The sequence below is a fragment of the Tenrec ecaudatus genome, chromosome 14 (genome assembly GCF_050624435.1).
Source record: "Tenrec ecaudatus isolate mTenEca1 chromosome 14, mTenEca1.hap1, whole genome shotgun sequence".
NCBI lineage: Eukaryota > Metazoa > Chordata > Mammalia > Afrosoricida > Tenrecidae > Tenrec > Tenrec ecaudatus.
Window position 1 is genome coordinate 29,569,011 of NC_134543.1, and position 17,361 is coordinate 29,586,371.

The window sequence follows — 17,361 nt, forward strand, 5'->3', positions numbered from 1 at the left end:
TCCTCCATCACCCGTCACTCACTTTTCTGTTGTTTGTTCCCTGAGAGGGGGTTATAGATTGATCCTTGTGATCGGTTCCTTTCTGCCTCCACCCTCCCTTAATCCTCCTGGCATCTCTACTCTCATGGTTGGCCCTGAGGGGTTTATCTATCCTGGATTCCCTGTGTTGCGGGCTCTTATCTGTAGCAGTGTGCATGCTCTGGTCTAATCCGATTTGTAAGGAAGAATTGAGGTCATGATAGTTGGGGGAAGAAAACATTAAAGAACTAGAGGAAGTTGTGTGTTTCATTGGTGCTATACTGCACCCTGACTGGCTCATCTCTTCCCTGTGACCCCTCTGTAAGAGAATGTCCAATTGTCTACAGATGGGCATTGGGTCTCCACTCCATGCCAACCCCCACCCCCCCAATTCACGTTGGGTATGATTTTGTTCTGGGTTTTAGATGCCCGATTCCTGATCTCATCGACACCTCACGATCACACAGGCTGGTGTGCTTCTTCCATGTGGGCTTTGTTGCTTCTGAGCTAAATGGCCATTTGTTTATCTTCAAGCCTTTAAGATCCCAGATGCTATATATTTCTTTCTTTCTTTTTTTGATGCTATATCTTTTGATAGCTGGTCACCATCAATTTGTCCACCACATTTACTTAGGCACCCATTTCGTCTTCAGCGATTGTGCCGGGAAGGTGAGCATCACAGAATACTGGATTGTTAGAACTAAGTGTTCTTGTGTTAAGGGAGTACTTGAGTCAAGGCCCAATGTCCATCGGCAACCTTAATTCTTAACATATGGGGATGAGTACATACTTCTATTCCCCTCTCGTTATGTATATATTTACATATGTACAAGCCTGTAATTAGACCTCTATAAATGGCCTTTGCCTCCTGGTTCTTTCCTCTATTTCCTTTTACTTTCCTCTTATCCCACCATCATGTTCAGCCTTCATTCAAGTTTAGTAATTCCTCGCTGCCACATTGCCCTTGATTAAGCCCCACTAGGCACCCTACGGCCTTCTCTCCATTAGGACTGTAACTCCTAATGGGAGCAGCTAACCTCTCTCTCCCATGGAGAGGCTGGGGGGGGGGGTGTTGAACAACCAGCCTGGCCGTCGGCAGCAGCCCCATGGCCCACCCACAGCACCACCAACGCTTCTGAACAAAGACCTGAGGTAGGAAAACCCTTAGTTGTGCAGGGACAATGCATCCGCTTGGCTGGTGTGGAAGGTCCTTGGAGTGGAGGAGGGCTGAGGGGAGCCTGGCCCCACATGCTGCTCGAGAGAGATGGGAGACACTGACATCTGCACGTGGGGCAGCGACATGCTCGCGAAACTAAGCTTTGGATGAAAGCTTACAAATCATCTCTCTTTCCACCGCCTGCATTTACAAAGGAAAAAACTGAGATCCAGGCTTAGCCAAAGCCATGCAATGCAAGTGAGCAGAATTTTACCATTTCAGTGAAGTGGCTGAAGCAGAATTGAATCCAGATCCAACCCCAAAGTCTGCGCTCCCCATCCCTCACTCGTCTGTCCGTCATCTGCTCAGGATGGGAAAGGAGGCGAGGTGGAGGGAGGAGGACGCTGTCCGCTCCCAGCTGAGAGCAGGCCAGGCCATCTGTGAGGTGGGTTGGGTGGGTCAACAGAATAGGCCTCGTTACAAGCTCTGGTGGGAAATCAAGGCTCCAGACAGGGCGGTGACAGGACGGACGGAGCCTTGGTGTGGAAAGATGGCCGTCTGTCAGCACCAGAGACCAGCAGCTGTTTTTCTAGAGAAGTCTGAGCCTTTGCTTTCCTGAGGGGTGTGGGGGTGCGCACCCTCCCCTGGACATTGGCTGTGACAGAGGCACGGGAGGGCCCAACCCCTGCTAACCTTCTGTGCCCCCCCCACATCCCCCCCCCCCCCCCCGCCTCGGAGGCCAGGAGGCCCCAGGCTAGAAAGATGGTGTGTTCCTGGTCCCTGGGGGGGTAACTTGGGTAACCATGGAAACCACCAGGCTGGGAGGAGGTGGGTGGCTTCCTCCCAGAGCTGGGCCCCCTCCCCTGCAGCCTTGAGTAACGGGGAGAGGGTCCTGCCCCCACACTGGCCTCTCGTGGAGAATCAGCTTCCCGGCAAGTTCCCTCAGACTCAAATTGGAGAGCACCTTTCCTTCTGCTCTGTGTCGTCTCCTTCCCTGCAACACATGGGCCGAGGCCACCCGTCAGGGACCCTGTGGGCAGCACAGTCACGGGGCCTTTGTGCTCACACAGCCCCGACTGACAGCACTCATTGTTTACAGACATGTGACCGCCAGGCCTAGGGATAACCTCCCTGCCTCTAGCGCGTTCTCCCTTCATCATCCTCTCCTTCATCATCCTCTCCTTCATCATCCTCCCCTTCATCATCCTCCCCTTCACCATCCTCTCCCTGAAGCCTCTGAGGTCTTCTCACTTGACAGACAAGTGGGAAGGACGTCTGCCGGAGGAATTTCCAGCTGCAGCTTTGTGGTGTCAGAGGCCGGCAGCTGAAGGCTGCTGCCGGCCCAGAGGAGGGAGAGACGCAGAGGTCCGAGAGGAGGCCCCACAGGCTCCGATCCATGATCCACATGGGGACCCAGGAGGCATCAGGGCCAGGACTATGGTGCTGCGGACGTCAGGATGCCAGAGGGCGGGTCTGGAGGTCAGAACCTGAGGGGTGCGTCCTGGGGCTGCTCCCCCAGGACCAACCAGAAATGGAACGTCTCAGCAGACATGGTGAGGCGAGGCTCCAAATCCCACACCCAAACCCAGGAGGCTCTGAGCGCCTCTGGGATTCTTCTGCACAAATAAGATTAGCCCCAGCAGGAAGCGGAGCCACTCTTGCAGCTGTTGCACCAAGACCCCTCATCTGGGCAGACGTCTGGCTCTCTGCCTGTCTTGGGGGGGGGGGTCGTAACAAGTCACCCTCAAAACCCATTTTCCTCCTTCGGTGTGTTTCCAAAACTGAAGGCACTTGGAAATAGGTGTCGGACAGCTACTTGCAAGGTGGGCAGTTCAAAACCACCAGCCGCTTCAAGGGAGGAAGATGAGGCTATCTGCTCCCATAGCGATGTACAGGCTTGGGACTGTAGAAAAGGTCGCTCTGAGTTGGGATTGACTCCGTGCCAGTGGGTTGGGTTTGGTAATTGATCAATGGCCACTTATTTCAATAACTATTCCCCTGAATGCCACTCAATCAATCATAGTCCCTCTGCTTCTGAAAAGAATCCCTCCACAACACCCTCTCCGCATTGTCCACGCTTCTCTGGACAAAGAGCAACTCCGCCTTGCTGCTGTTAGGTGGCCTGTCCGGGGGTCCTGACTCACAGCGAGGCTGTGTACAGCACAGCATGGCACTGCCCGGTCCTGCACCCTCCTCACGGCGCTTCTAATGTTCCAGCCCACGGTCACAGCCACTGCGTCCCTCCAGCTTGCCCAGGCTCCTCTCCTTGGCTGCCCTCCAGACAGATTGTCAGGACGTGACGTCCCTCCTGACAGATTGTCCCCAGGACGTGAAATAAAGGCTTGCCATCCTTCCCTCTGAAGAACATTCCGGCCACACTTCTTCCGAGAAGGGTCGGCTTGTCCTTCCGGCAGTCCACGGCACTTTCAGGATTCTTCTCTGGCTCCATAGTTCAAATGCCCTGATTCTTCTCCTGTCCTCCTTGTTCGGGCTCTCCTGGCATGGGCATCGGCGGTGACTGGAAACCCCCTGGTTTGGGTCGGGCGGGCACATTTCGTCCTCAGAATGACTGCCTCACGTTTCCACCCTGTACAGAGGCCTGGCGCAGCACGTTTACCCAGTGCCATGCATCGCTGATCGCTCGGCTGCTGCTCCCGTCCTCCAGCACTCTGAAAGTCCACCAGCCTCTGAACCCCGCGCTTCCCCAAACCCCGAGACTGTGTCTTCTGAAGCGGCAGACCTTGTTTACACCCGCAACAAATGCGGCCGTGTGCTTCTCACTTTGCTAGTGCCGCCACAACCAAATCCTGCCGAGTGAGCGGCTTTTAGAGGAGAAATGGTAATCCCCGCCATCCAGGCTGCCCTTGGGCGTGTAGATGCAGGTGTCTGTCCCTTGCGTCTGTCTCTGTGTCTGGTCTGCCATTTGTATAAGGCACTACTGAGGGAGGGGGAGGGGGAGGACCACCGGCCCCGTAGACCTCTCGTGGTGACATAGCAAAAGCAAATCGATTTCCAAACAAGAGCACATTCACGGGTATGGGGTGAAGGCGTCGACCTCATTGAGCAGTTACATCTTCCTGTGACCCCAAATGCCCACTGCCATTGAATCCACTCTGACTCATAGTGACCCATAGAGGGTTTCTGAGGCTTTGTAAACTTTAAAGGAGCAAATGGCCTCCTCTTTCTCCCTCAGGCTGCCTGGGGGGTTTGAACCCCCGATCCATGGCTAGCGGTCCAATGCTTGTTCCACAGCGCTACCAGAGCTCCTTAGTGCCACCTGAGACACCACCACCCCCGCCCCCCGCTTCCAAAAAACTTTTCTTTCAGTTTACCACCCAGACCAAAACCAAGTCCACTGTGATGCCCCGTACAGCCCAGCACGGAAGTGCAACTGCCCCGGGAGGTTAACAAGATTGGTGGCACTGTATAACTGTTACTTGTTAGGCAACCAACCTCACAGACAGCAGTTCAAACCCACTAGCCGCTCCTCGGGAGAAAGGCGAGGCTGTCTGCTTCAGGAAAGAAGGTTGGAAACTCTGAGGCGGTCATGGTGAATCAGAATCAGTGTGATGGCCGTGGGCTTAATCTGGGATTTTGGAATCTGGATGGAAGCAAAGCACATCTTTTTCCTGCAGAGGAGCTGGTTGGCTTGAACTGACAACCTTTTGTTGCGCTGTCAAGTGTTTACTTGACTTACTAATAAACTGTAAAGTCTCCCCAAGTTCAGAAACGGATTAATACATTTTCCTCCTCCTTTTAGCCCAGAGCTGGCCTGGGCTGGGCCCAGATGGCCTGTGTTAGGCTGGGTTGACTAGAGGTAGAAAACCATCAAGAAGGAGTCCCACCCCAGTCCAACTCAAGTCCATAGCTCACGGAGCTGCAGGCTGACGAAACAGAAAGGTGAAGTAGGAAGCTGGGAGAATCACAGGCAGGGGGGTGGTGGGGAGCAAGCAGAGTCTCTTGGATTCAAGGCTAGTGGGAACATGGCAGGGTGTGACAGCTCCCAGGGCCTCTGACCCACCTGGGGCTGCCTCTGAACACAGACACAGAATCTAAGCCAACAGGCAGGCGAGGGGCAAGAGGGAGAGATCGGCCATGCCCCCAGGGAGACATCCTTGGACTGTGACCTGACAGGTCCACCCTACACTCTCCTTCGGGTACAAGCTGACATGAAAGCTAACCACCACACACCCCTCCCACTTGTCTCTTTCTTTTGTATCCCTCTGCCTTCCCCACATGTCCCGGCTGACTCCATCGCAGGCTGTGGTGGCCCCCCACATGAGTACCGACAAGACCCGCACTTCTTTAATAACGCTGATCACGTTCTTGGGCATGGTGTTCAGTATGTTGTGTGATGTCAAGAGGCCCATCAACACCACCCCCGGCATGAGGATGAGGAAGAGAGGGAAGGGAGAAAGCCCTTTTATTTTGTGACCTGCTTGTTCCACCGGAGACCAAGTCCGCAGATTCCCACGACTCCAACTGTTCTTCTGCAACATGGTTTCCTAAGTCCTGGGTTGGGTGGCATCATTCGAGAGCCCATCCTATGGCTAATCGATCTCTTTTTAGATACTTCGGTTCTGTCTTTTTGGTGGCTGTTATACTAATGGACGGTGTGCGGAGCACCCCTATGACTATGTCTCCGGGTGCAGAAACCTCTCCTGTCCTGAAAACAAGAACCACAGACACCAGATCCACTCGCCTGTTACACCTGTTACACCTGTTGTAACTGTCACCTGTTACAGCTCCCCCTCCAGAGCCTCCCTGTGCCCGTCTTCTGCTTCAGAGCCACGTCTTTTTAAAGAGTCGTTTACACGTGTGGTCTCCTTCTTGGCCGTCCCGCTCACTGCTCTAACAGAGTCCTTGCTAAAGGGATGTCAGGGACTCCTGTGGTGTCACCAGCGTGTTCCAGCGTCAGTTCCCTCGGTAGAATCTGCTGCTCTGAACATAGAGCTCTCAGTTCTTTCGCCGTCTTGGAGGACTCCTGAGGGCTCCCGTCTGCCCGCCTCTCCAGCCCCATCGCCTGCCATGCACCTCCGTTCTCTGATCCCCGGTATGCTTGTCTTCTTGTCATCTCCTACGATTGCCATACCCCTCAGTGCCTTTGGAGCCCAGGAGACCTAGTGGTTGCCTGTTGGGCTGGGATCCCCAAGGTTAGTGGTTCAAAACCAGGGTCGCTCTGAGTCGACATCAACTCAATGGGAGTGCAGTTTTTATTTTCGGGGCTTTTGCTCATGCCATTTTCTTTACTCAGAAATCCCTCCCCCCTCTTTCTGAACCAGTCCCTTAACCTTACTGACTAACTCACTATTCCTATCCTGCTTATCCTACTTAAAGGCACTTCCTCAGGAAAGCCTCCCAGCCACATCTCCCCACCTGGTTGGGGTCTGGTCCATATGTAGCGCTAATGATTTCCTTGTAGCAGAAATCAGGATCCCCGTGAGAAAATACTCTCCTAGGTTCAACACTTCTTTTATACTTTGTAACATTAATTTCAGCATCACAGTAATAGATTCATATACTTTATTGTTGAAAAAGATACATTACAGATGTCTGAAGGTGGCCTGCCTTCCCTCCAACTCCAGAGCCTCATGTCAACACTGCAGAAATACACAGTTAGGAGCTTGATGTGACCCGTCTGGTGGTCCGGAACTTGCCTTCTGGACAAACTGGGAGAGTTTGACTCCTAATACTACCACTCACTCACTCTGTGATCTGAAGCAAGTCATGTAACCTCTCTGCCCTCTGTTTTACCATCTACAAAGTAACAGTTAATGACAACAACGACGTGGCTTTTTACAAGTAAACACTAGAAAGACAGTTGCTTGTGTTTTGTTGGCTCTGGGAAGGAGTTTGACTGCGTGGATCATAACAAACTCCGGATTCCCTTGGGGAGAATGAGAATTCCAGGGCACTTCATTGTGCTCAGGTGGAACCTGATGAAGAGGCAGGCCTTTGAACGGAACAAGGGAGCAGTGTCGGGTTGAACCAGGACAGATGTGCGTCAGGGTTGTACCTTTCACCAGGCTTATTCAGTCTGGATGCTGAGCAAATAATTTGGGGAGCTGCCCTCTGTGAAGAAGAATGTGGCATCAGGATGGGAGGAAGGCTTGTGAACAACCCGCGATATGCAGATGACAAACTAGCTTGCTAAAAAGTGAGGAGGACTCAGCACCTGCTGTTGAAGATCAAGGACTGCAGCCTTTGGTGTGGATGACAACTCAGTGTCAAGAAAACCAAAAACCTCCCCACTGGACCAACCAAAAGCACCATGATAAACAGATAAGAGCTAGACTGTGTTAAGGATTTCATTTTGCTTGAATCCACAATGAAGGCTCCTGGAAGCAGCGTTCAGAAGCCAAGCAACCCTGGGGGATTCCTCCCTGCGCAGCCACGGTTTTCCTCCGTTTTCAGTTTCTCTCCCTGAAGTGCGTGCCACCACTCCATGGACAATTCAGTGGGTGTGGACACGCGTCCCCTGAGGCCCCAAAACTCTCTTTTCGGTTGTGAACCAAAGGCCGACAAAGCTGGCCACTTTAGGTGGATAATTATGAAAATGAGCACCAGTTACCCTGGAGAAGGGTCCGTTACGTGCTGTGCAAAGGACGGGCTGCACGTTGTTGAAGCAGAAGCAAGGACGTATGAAGGTGGTCCCACTAAAGCAACACTGGCAACTTTGAAAATGTCTGTCCAGCCAACGGCCTCCCTTGGGGGCTTTGAAAGAACACCACCAGAGGTCTTACTGGTGAAGGGCGGTTCGGGGCATATTCGTGGACTGCAATTAGTAGCTGTGGAGGAAGATGCAGCGTCAGATGATGAAGAGGAGGAGGGTGTGGAACTTTTAAGTACATCGGGAAAGTGGTCCGTCCTACAGGCAGTAACAAGGTGCCACAGAAAAAAAGTAAAACTTGCTGTTGATGGTGATGACGATGTTGATGATGAAACTGAAGCAAAAGTTCCAGGGAAGAAATCTACTCGGGATACTCTGGCCCAAAATGCACCAAATCAAACCAGAATGGAAAAGACTCAAAACCATCAACACCAAGATCCAAAGGTCAAGAATCCTTCGAAAAACAGGGAAAGCTCCCCAAACATGGAAAGGACCTAGTTCTGTAGAAGGCATTAAAGGGAAAACGGAGCAAGCATAGAAAAGGCACACTGCACATCCTGGGCACTCCTGGTAAGTTAAATCCAATGATGGGGAGGGAGACCGAGAGGCAAATACTGAGTGCCGTCAACATTCCAGACAGAAGTCTTCTCTGGTCATTTCAATGCCCCTTTCTTTCCCCGCCCCCTTGCAGGTGGGAAGCAATCTCGTTCAGCCTTCCCTGGAATCAATGCACCCAACTCTGCTCTCTCCGATGGGCCTCGCCTTTCTGATCATGCTTTATAACCTTGGTGACTCCTCGCTGTTTAATGACTATTCGATTAAACATACCAAATATCAAACAATGAATTGCATCGGGCAAATGTGCTGCACAAGACCTCGTTGTTTGTTTGTTTGTTGGGAGGGCAGTTCTCTTTATTGCTCTGGGCGAGGGGTGCACAGGCGCTCTTGGTGGGTGAGTTCACTTCCTCTTCTCCATCACAGGCTCTGGCTGCGCAGGGTGGCGCTGGCTCTGCGGATGGCAGCCATGCGAAGGTCGGGGCCGTATTTGTTCGTGCCCATCATGTGCCAGATGCTGCTGAGCGTGGCCCGGCATTCTTGTTAATGGTGGTCCGCACTTAGGAGGTGGCCGGCTTCCGCTGGCCTGACCTCCACTTCAGGACCACCACAACCCCCTTGCTCGATGCCCACGGTGCACAAGACCTCTTTAAAGTGTTGCAAAGCAAGGCTATGGTAAACGCAGAAGCCCAGCTATTTTCAGCACCTCAGATGCATGTGAGTAAGTACTGTCGGTGCCCTGGCTGCCAGAGGGGCAAACAAATCTGTCTCAGGAGAGCAGCCAGAATGCTCCTCCGAGACAAGGATGGTGAGGCTTTTTGTCTCGTGCGCTTTGGACATGCTGGTCAGGAGAGACCAGTCTCTGCTTGGTAGATAGGGGGCAGGAAAGAGGAAGACTCCCAGCAAGAGGGACTGGCTCAGTGGCTGCATCCATGGGCTCAGGCTTGAGGAAGCCTGACAATGGTCAGGACGGCGCAGGACTGGGCAGTGTTTCACTCTGAGTCAGAACCTTCTCAATGGCACCTAACGAGATGTTCCGAGGTTAAGATCATGCCAGGCTCACAGTGGTTGAATAAATGCCTCCATTACCTATATTCATAGAACATATAGAGTGTTGTTTTATGTATGTGCGTGTGTATGTGTGTGTGTGTGTGTGTGTGTGTGTGTGTGTTTAAAAGCATACATGACATTTTATTATAATCACCATTTGGGAATGGTTCTGCTTTCTCAACAACAAGGGTTTGGGATCTATGCCTGTGGAGACATATAGATTTCATTCTGCTTCATTCTCATTGAGTGCTTGCTGCATAACAAAAATTCAATGTATAAATATAACACATCCTATTAATTCATCTCCATAGTGATAACATTTGGAATTTGTCAAATAGTTTCATATTGCATGAAATGACACACTGGGTATCCACTTATATCCCTATGTGCTTGGGAACGTGCTATGCCAGACTAAATCCCTCGAAGTGGAATTGATAGGTCACAGATTATATATATCATCACATAATTTTTAGAAAACTTGTTCTCCAAAATGTACTAATTTACACTTCCCCAAGGCACATTCTACCTACACTTCATATTCTTTGGCACTTTCTTCTAAAAATTTGAGGTTCATATTTCTGTTTCCAACTTAGGGTTTTCAGTCTGGATTTCTATTTGTATGTGGTACAAGGTAAGGATCAATCAATTCAAAATGCTAAGTGAATTGTTCCAACACCTCTCACGAATAATCCATCCTTGCCCCCGTTGTCCTGCATCCGGTTAGGTGCCTGGGCTTCGGTGTGGACTCTGTTCTTTTCCTGTTCCTATGTTCTCAGCCCCGCACCGCTGCTGCTGCCTGTTTTACATTCTATATATAGCTTTATGACAAAGCTCTTACTGTCACCACTCTTTCCCTTTCAAGCGGTTACTGTACAAAGTCATCATGAGACACCCTGTGTCTGTGAGTTTATTGTCTGCGTTCTCCATTGCAATGAAAGCCCCATCCTCAGGACAGGCATTTCCTCGTGGTCTCCAGGACCTGCTAGATCCAGAGGCAGTGCTGTCGTCATCCTTAGGTACCGCTGAGCTGATTTCGACTCACGATGCCACGTGACGGAGTACAACTGCCCTTTGTTGTTCTGGGCCGTCATCTTTACAGGAGGCAAACTACAGCTCTTTTCCCCACGGAATGTCTGCGTGCATTTGAACAGCTCATCTTTCGGTTTGCATCCCATCCTGAGCCAGGCCGGACCGCTGCTCCTAGACCCAGAGTCTGCCCGCTTCAACTCTTTGAATCGATGAAACAATGAACGAATACATACGTCTCACAAGTATCCTGCCAAGTTCTATCACGATCTCTTTTGATGATTTGACTGGGAGGGCACCAAATGTTTTCATTGATTTGGGCAGAGATGGCATCTCTGAGCTTGACACATGCTAGAACGTTCTCATTCTTGAACATGACGCATTGCCTCATTTAAATGAGTCCTTCAAAGCTCTCTATTGCTTTTGGTTTTATGTATTTCTAACGACTTTGTTTCTAAGTGCTTCAGTTTTGTTTACAGATGAATGGTATTTTAAAATTATCATTACATTTCTAATAAATATTGATCAGTCACATTGTTCAGTTTTCTAACGACTGTTATTGTATTTCCCTGATGGATATCAGCACAAAAGAAAAAAAAATTGGGGCCTCTTCCATGCCAAGTTTTGATCCCTGGTGGTGCAGTGGGTTAAGTATTGGGCTGTTGACTACAGATAAGTGGTTCAAGCCCACCAGCCGTGCCTTGGGAGAACGATGGGGCTCTCTGCTCCTGGAAAGGTGTATCAAGCAGTTCTCCTACAACCAACAGGGCTGCTAGGAGCTGGAATTGACTCCAGCAGGGGGGTTGCTTGTTTGTGTCAAGCCTGCAAACCTTTTGTTTAACATTTCTGATTGTGTTCGTTGTCACGTCCAGCATATTGTTGAAGCGTAGGAGCGCCTTGGTCCACTTCTACCCACTCAGAAAAGGGCACACACGTGGCTTAACACAACCAAGACCCGTCTCTCGTTCATACCTCAGATGCAACACAAGTCCTCGGAGGGGAGGGGAGGGGAGGGGCGTTCCTGACTGCTGAGACTCACAGAGAGGCTGCTGCATGGAGGCTCCCTGCCTGAAGGAGTTTCACTGCAGAAAGAAGGGCCAGGGCAAATGGCGTAGAGCTTCCACTCTGACTCGTTCACATACTCTCAGCCCACTGACATCTCACCTAAACCCCGGGGCCAAGCATAGTTCCCAAGAGGATAGAGACATGCAATCCTGCCACCGAGTAGCAAGGCAGCCCGACCGTGGGAATGCTTCGGACGTTCCACTGGTACGCGTGACGTTTGCGCTCTTTCTGGTAGATATCTGGTAGATAAGTTTTATCAACTTAAAGAAGACAGCTCTTTAAGTTTGTTTAGGATTTGTGAAGCCAGTTCAATGTTTGTTTTAGGAGTGTCTTTATCAAAAAGCGAGTGTTACTTTTATCACTGAATGTATTTAAGAGGCTCTGGACAGCTAACCACAAGACCGTTGATTCACACCCTCTGCCCCTCTTGGGAAAGATGAGGCAATCCCAGAAAGATGGACCATCCCCAAATGCTCTGAGTCGGAACCCACTGCATGGCAGAAGCCTTGATTGGCTTGGTTTTGATGGTGTTCAAGTGTTTAAACGCTAACCTGCTATTCAGAAGGTTGACTGTTCAAACCCACCAGGCAGTCAGCAGGAGGAAGACGTGGCAGTCAATGCCTCTCAAGATCACAACCTTGGAAATCCTCGTTCGTCCCACAGTGTCACTGTGAGTCAGCGTCAAATGACAGCAAGGTCTTTATAGGTCATCCTTGGAACAAAGCTCGAACGACCTTCTGAAGGAAGGAGAGCAGAGGAGATGGAGAGAGGGAGGGATCTAAAGTTCTAAACCCACCCCACAAATCCCCACTCAGTGATCCTTGAGCTCAACAAATAAATACAATAATGGGTCAAGCTAAAATCACAATACAAAATATTAAATCAAAAACCAGAACGTGGAGAATTAAGAGACCTGAAGTGGCTAGCATCCGGTGAGTGGTGAGTGAGGTTAGGAAGCGATGGGTCAGAGAAGGACCAGAGGGAGTGGCCCAGAGAGCCTTGGAGGTCAAAAGTGGGGCTTTGATTTTGATCAGAACTGAGACGGGAGTCATGGCAGGGTTTTGAGCAGTGAAGAGATGGGGTCTGAGTTGTGCTGTGAAAGCCGTTCACGCCGTGTTGAGAATTGCTTTTAGGTGGTAGGAGTCGAATCATGGAGGCGGGAAGAGTCTCCTGCAGTACATCAGGCGCATGATGAAGATGACCCTGTAAGAGTCAAGGACCTTGGGCCTCTACTCAAGCACTCCCTCAATGCATGAATACTTTCTTTTATTAAATTTGCACTCTAAGATGCTCACTCTCTCAACACAACTGCTGAAGCCAAAGTGGGTGAACAAGTAAATGTGGTGAACAAAGCTGATGGTGCCCGGCTATCAAAAGAGATAGTGACTGGGGTCTTAAAGGCTTGAAGATAAACAAGTGGCCATCTAGTTCAGAAGCAACAAAGTCCACATGGAAGAACACACCAGCCTGTGTGATTGTGTGGTCCCAAAGGGATCAGTTATCAGGCATCAAAGAACAAAAAATCATATCATTGGCTGCACACCTCCATGATACAATTGCCGAAGACAAACGGGTGCATAAGCAAATGTGGCAAAGAAAGCTGATGGTGCCCGGCTATCAAAAGAGATAGTGTCTGGGGTCTTAAAGGCTTGAAGGTGAACAAGCGGCCCTCTAGCTCAGAAGCAATAAAGCCCACATGGAAGAAGCACACCAGCCAGTGCGATCACAAGGTGCCAAAGGGACCAGGTATAAGGCATCATGCAGAAAAAAGAATATGTATGTGTGTGTGTGTGTGTGTGTGTGTGTGTGTGTGTGTGTGTGTGTGTGTCATGGTGAATGAAGGGGGAAGTGCAGAGTGGAGACCCAAGGCCCAAGTGTCAACCACTGGAGATCCCCTCACAGAGGGTTTTAGGAGAGGAGACGGGTCAGTCAGGGTGCGATGTAGTACCGATGAAGAACACAGCTTTCCTCCCAGATCCTGGATGCTTCCTCCCCTCAACTATCATGATCTGAATTCTACCTTGCAGGACTGGATAGGGCAGAGATTGTACACTGGTGCATATGGGAGCTGGAGGCACAGGGAATCCAGGGTGGAAGATACCTTCAGGACCAGGGATGTGAGGGGAGAGGCTGGGAGAGTGGAGGGTGAGTGGGTTGGAAAGGGGGAACTGACTAAAAGGATCCACATGTGACCTCCTCCCTGGGAGATGGACGGCAGAGAAGGTGGGGAAGGGAGACCCCGGATAGGGCAAGATATGACAAAATAACCATCTGTGGATTATCAAGGGCTCATGAGGGAGGGGGGAGCAGGGAGGGAGGGGAAAAAAAGAGGACCTGATGCAGAGGGCTTAAGTGGAGAGCAAATGCTTTGAGAGTGATTAGGGCAAAGAATGTATGGATGTGCTTTATACAATTGATGTATGTATATGTGTGGATTGTGATAAGAGTTGTATGAGCCCCTAATAAAATGTAAAAGAAAAAAAAAGAGTTACAGCATGGAAGTTGTGACAAGGGCCTGAATCATGGACCGATTTCAAAGGAAGACAATTAGGTTTTCTACTCTTTTAGATGGTTACAGACTTGGAAACCTACCGGGGCAGTTCTACTCTGTCCAATAGGGTCTCTGTGAGTCAGAATTACCTCAATGGCAGTGAGTTTGGATTTGGGTTTAATGGATTGGACAGGCAACATAAAGGGGATTAGAGGAAGGCTTATCAACAGCCTATGGCACGCAGATGACACAACTTTGCTTACTGAAAAGGAGTTGAAACACTTGCCGGTGAACGCCAAAGACAGTCGCTTCAGTCTGAACTGAAACTCAGTGTAAAGACAATCAAAATCCTCACCATAGACCAACGGACAAGACAGGTTTGACATCTTGTTAAATGGAGAAAAGATGAAAGAAATATTACTGCTGATGTCAGGTGCATCTTGGCTCAAAGCAGAGAATACAAAAAGAATTGTTTACGTGTGCTTCATTGACTAATTGACTACGCAAAGGCATTCGATTGGGTGCACCACGATACATTGTGAATAACCTTGCGAAGAATGAGAATTCGGGGATGGTTCATTGTGCTCCTTGGGAACTTGTCCCTGGATCACGTGGCAGTGGTGTGAACAGAACAAGGGCATACTGCATGGTTTAAAATCAGGAAAGGCGTGTATCCTCTCACCAGACTGGTTCAATCTGTAAGCTGAACAGATCATCAGAGAAGCTGGGTTCGCTGAGAAAGAGTGTGGCATCAGGATTGGAGGAAGGCTTATTAGCAACCAGCCTGTGGGGTGTAAAGTGATCATTCATTAGGATTGAATGGCATTCTTCTACTGGCTCAAGAAGTGTACTATCTTCTCTTGGACTTATGGTCCTTTTATACAAGCGGGTCCAAACGCTTTTTGAAAAATGGAATTTTGAAGCCCCTCGTACATCTTTAGAGAAACGTCTGTTCAAGTTCTGGCCATTTATCACGTGGGTCAGCTGGATCGCCATTTCATTATTGAGCTCATAACATTTCTGGGTATGTTCTGGATATGAGACTCTGATAAGATATTTCATTTGAAAGTCTTCCCCCCACCCCCCCACCCCCAGCCTCTTGGCTCTCTGGGAAGAGGGCCGTCTGGGGCCTGCTGAGTTTGAGATGTCTTATCGATGGTCACCACCCCTCATCCCGGGTTTTCCCTCTGGACACAATTTTAATTTGTTCTATTCTCTAGTCTCTTCTGCTTTCTCTCGGGTTGAGGATTTTCTCGGTTTCACTGTGTCATCATTGCTGGGTTGTAGTATGATTTTCTTTATGAAATCCAGAACAGGTAATCCATAGAGACAGTAATTAGATTAAAGGTTCTTTAGGGTTATGGTAGGGAGAGTTGGGGGTCATTGAGAGCTAATAATAATGGATTCAAGAATGAGGAAATGTTTTTAAATGGATTGTGGTGATGATCGCACAATCTTTTCCATCTTTATACCATTAGAAAGAAGTGTGTGTGATGCACGTGTTTTAAAAATAATATGTTGGAATGTGTAAAAGAAATTAAAAATCAATAAACTCTGAAAAAATTTTAAACAAATCCATGAGATCCAGACTAAAACCTTTAGGACATTCCGCCTTAATTCAGAGACCATCTCAAGAATGGATTTGATGCACTGCACACCAATGACCCAATATCAGGTGGGTGTGGGGGGAAATCAAGAACACCAGACAGGAAGAAAGCCGGAAGGTCACTTAAAACACATAAAGGAAAGAAAAGACCAAAGTGGGTGTCAAAAAAGACTCTGAAACTTGCTCTTAAATACCGAGTGGCCAAAGTGAATAGGAGAAATGATGAAGAAAAAGCGCTGAACCGACAATTTCAAAGGGTAGCTTGAAAACACTAAGTATAATAAGAGCATCAGATTCTAACCACTAGACCACCAGCGACAAAGTTGTATAAGACAATGCACAAAGTCCTCGTGTTTAAAAAAACAAAAGGGAAGAACACACAGCATTTCTGTTGAAAGACTGAAAAAAAAATCAAGCCTTGAATTGAAATACTGAAAGATTCCATGTGTAAATATGCTTGAAGAAGGCGGGATCAGAAGAAGATGGAAGGAATGCACAGTCCCTGTCTCCCAAAGAATTGGTTAATGATCAGTCATTTCAAGGGGTGGAATGTGATCAAGAGCCAGAGGTATTGAAGGAAGAAGTCCAAGCTATACTCAAGGCATTAGTGGGAAAACAAGCCTCCAAGAACTGACAGAGTAGAGATCGAAATGTTCAACATGATGCAGCGCTGGAAGTGCTCACTCATCTACATGAAAAAATTGAGAAGATAGCTACCTGGCCAACTGGTACACTAGAGAAACAAATACACAGAAATTCATATGTATAACAGAGAGTTTTATATAAAGGGTAAGTGTGCATTAAGAAAGCATCCCAACCCAGTGCTGCCCAAGCCCATAAGTCCAACATTAGCCCATATATCCGACACCAATCTACAAAGTCCTCCTCCACCTCACAAAACACACACAAAGACACTGACTGCAGGAGGAAAGTCAAACCAGTGAGTGTATAAGCATCTCAGTGCTGGCAGGGGTCTCCACACGGCTGCTCCAGCACCCAGGGCTGCATCGGGGTAGGTCCATGTGGCTTCTCCTCAGGGATGTCTTGCAGGAAGTTAGCCTTGCCAACTGAAGCAGGGAACTGGCTAAGGCAGCTGCACCCTGGTCAGACCATCAGAAAGCAAGAGATCCGAGAACTAGAAAGGCAAGGCTTACCGAGCCATTTATCTCTGCCCTTCAATTAACCCCACATGTGTTTATCAGCCAGGTTGGCACAATAAACTTTAACTATCTCACCAACCATCTAGAAAAGATTCATATTTGTGCTCATCCCAAAGAAACTTGATCCAACAGAACATGGAACTTATCAAGCAATATCATTAATATCACACATAAGTAAAAAAAATTAACTTTTTATTATGAAGTAGGTGAAGGTTTATAGAATAGAGCATCAGTGTTTACAGTCAGCAGTTCATATATATTTTGTTTCAACTTATTGTCATTCTTCACTTATCCTACTTCTTGTGTTTGCTCTCTCCAGTCCTCCTCCTTTTCAAAGCCTCTGAACGTTGTCCTCAGGTAAATGCTGGCCTTTTGGTCTTAAATGGTTGATTATTCTAACCCAGGGGGAGGGGGTGAGTCCCTTTCCAGGACTGGAGGGTTCCACCAGCAGTCTCTATTCAGCCAATAAGCTTAACCTCCTTTATAGTTTTGAATTGTCATCCTCATCTTTCCCGCACTCCATCCAGGACCTTCTGATGTGATTCTTTTCAGAGTAGTTGGCGGTGGTAGCTGGGCACCACCTAGTTCTTTTGGTCTCAAAGCTGTAGTGACCAATGTTTGTGT